Raw genomic sequence first — 2,953 nt, forward strand, 5'->3', positions numbered from 1 at the left:
AAGGGTAGCATTTTGGGCGTTAAACGCCAGAATGTATACCATTCTGGGCTTTAACGCCAGGATGGCACAAGAGGAAAGATTTTGTTTTTAATTCAAATTTTTTTCAAGTTTTCATAATTTTTCAAAATCAAATCTTTTTCAAACCATATCTTTTCAATCATATATTTTCAAAATCAATTTCTTTCCATTTTTCAAAAATACTTGCTAACAATTAATGATTTGATTCAACATTTCAAGTTTGTTGCCTTTTTTGTTGAGAAAGATTTAATGCCTGAATCATATCTTTTAAATTTTTTGTTAGCCAAGTCATTAATTTTAAAAATCAAATCTTTTTAAATTGTTTTTCAATCATATCTTTTCAATCATATCTCTTTAAAACCATAAATTTTCAATCATATCTTTTTAATCACATCTTTTTCAAAATAGTCTTCAATTATATCTTTTTGATTTCTAATTTCAAAATCTTTTTCAAAAATCACTTAATTACTTTCTCAATCTTAGTTTTCGAAAATCACCAATCAAATTTTCAAAATTTCTTTTAATTATTTCAAAATCTTTTACTTTATTTTCGAAAATTCTTCCCCTCTTCTCACATCCCTCTATTTATGGACTAACACTCCTCCATTATCAATAATTCGAATTCTATCTTTCTAGATAAGTTTGAATTCTTCTTCTACCCTCTCCTTCTATTCTTCTTTTCCTCTGACACCTCAAGGAATCTCTATACTGTGACATAGAAGATTCCATACTTTCTTGTTCTCTTCTCTTTCATATGAGCAGGAACAAAGACAAAAGCATTCTTGTTGAGGCTGACCTTGAACCTGAAAGGACCTTGAAGCAAAAGCTAAGAGAAGCTAAAGCACTACTCTCTGTAGAGAACCTAACAAAAATCTTCAAACAAGAAGAAGACATGGCAGCCGAAAACAACAACAATGCCAACAATGCAAGGAAGGTGCTGGGTGACTTTACTGCACCTACTCCCGACTTCTATGCGAGAAGCATCTCTATCCCTGCCATTGGAGCAAACAACTTTGAGCTTAAGCCTTAATTGGTTTCTCTAATGCAACAGAATTGCAAGTTCCATGGACTTCCATTGGAAGATCCTCATCAGTTTTTAGCTGAATTCTTGCAAATCTGTGACACTGTCAAGACCAATGGGGTTGACCCTGAGGTCTACAGACTTTTGCTATTCCCTTTTGCTGTAAGAGACAGAGCTAGGATATGGTTGGACTCACAACCTAAAGAAAGCCTGAACTCTTGGGAAAAGCTAGTCAATGCCTTCTTGGCAAAGTTCTTTTCACCTCAAAAATTGAGTAAGCTTAGAGTGAAAGTCCAAACCTTCAGACAGAAGGAAGGTGAATCCTTCTATGAAGCTTGGGAAAGATACAAACAATTGATCAGAAAGTGTCCTTCTGACATGCTTTCTGAATGGAGCATTATAGGTATCTTCTATGATGGTCTATCTGAACTGTCCAAGATGTCATTGGACAGCTCTGCTGGAGGATCTCTTCATCTGAAGAAGACGCCTGCAGAAGCTCAAGAACTCATTGAAATGGTTGCAAATAACCAATTCATGTACACTTCTGAAAGGAATCCTGTGAACAATGGGACGAATCAGAAGAAAGGAGTTCTTGAGATTGATACTATGAATGCCATATTGGCTCAGAACAAAATATTGACTCAGCAAGTCAATATGATTTCTCAAAGTCTGTCTGGAATGCAAGCTGCACCAGGCAGTACTAAGGACGCTTCATCTGAAGAAGAAGCTTATGATCCTGAGAACCCTTCAATGGAAGAGGTGAATTACATGGGAGAACACTATGGAAACACCTATAATCCTTCATGGAGAAATCATCCAAATCTCTCATGGAAGGATCAACAGAGACCTCAACAAGGTTTCAACAACAATAATGATGGAAGAAACAGGTTTGGCAATGGCAAGCCTTTTTCATCATCTTCTCAGCAACAGACAGAGAATTCTAAGCAGAGCCACTCTGACTTAACAACCATGGTCTCTGATCTAATCAAAACCACTCAAAGTTTCATGACTGAAACAAGGTCCTCCATTAGAAACTTGGAGGCACAAGTGGGTCAGCTGAGTAAGAAAGTTACTGAACTCCTTCCTAGTACTCTTCCAAGCAATACAGAAGAGAATCCAAAAGGAGAGTGCAAGGCCATCAACATGGCCAAATTTGGAGAGGAGGAAGAGGTAGTGATCGCCAATGAGGAAGACCTCAATGGACGTCCACTGGCCTCCAATGAGTTCCCTAATGAGGAACCATGGGAATCTGAGGCTCACACTAAGACCATAGAGATTCCATTGGAATTACTTCTGCCATTCATGAGCTCTGATGAGTATTCTTCCTCTTCACTGAAGAGCAAGTTGCTAAGTACCTTGGAGCAATCATGAAGCTAAATGACAGGTTATTTGGTAATGAGACTTGGGAGGATGAACCCCCTTTGCTCACCAAAGAACTGGATGACTTGACTAGGCAGAGATTACCTCAAAAGAGACAGGACCCTGGGAAGTTCTCAATACATTGTACCATAGGCACCATGACCTTTGAGAAGGCTCTGTGTGACCTAGGGTCAAGCATAAACCTCATGCCTCTCTCTGTAATGGAGAAGCTAGGGATCTTTGAGGTGCAAGCTGCAAGAATCTCACTAGAGATGGCAGACAATTCAAGAAAACAAGCTTATGGACTTGTAGAGGATGTTCTGGTAAAGGTTGAAGACCGTTACATCCCTGCTGATTTCATAGTCCTAGAGACTGGGAAGTGCATGGATGAATCCATCATCCTTGGCAGACCCTTCCTAGCCACAGCAAAGGCTGTGATTGATGTTGACAGAGGAGAATTGATCATTCAAGTGAATGAAGAATCCTTTGTGTTTAAGGCTCAAGGATACCCCTCTGTAACCATGGAGAGGAAGCATGAAGAGCTTCCCTCAAAAC

The 2,953-nt window shown here is 38.7% G+C and overlaps 1 non-coding gene across 1 annotated transcript; it reads right to left on the reverse strand.

Moving 5' to 3' along the window:
- Window positions 1–1,315: 1,315 nt before the first annotated feature.
- Window positions 1,316–1,423, reverse strand: LOC130983558 (small nucleolar RNA R71). Its single transcript, XR_009087543.1, has one exon. It is a non-coding gene; the product is annotated as a small nucleolar RNA R71 (small nucleolar RNA).
- Window positions 1,424–2,953: the final 1,530 nt, after the last annotated feature.

The sequence above is a fragment of the Arachis stenosperma genome, chromosome 5 (assembly GCF_014773155.1).
Source record: "Arachis stenosperma cultivar V10309 chromosome 5, arast.V10309.gnm1.PFL2, whole genome shotgun sequence".
Lineage (NCBI taxonomy): Eukaryota > Viridiplantae > Streptophyta > Magnoliopsida > Fabales > Fabaceae > Arachis > Arachis stenosperma.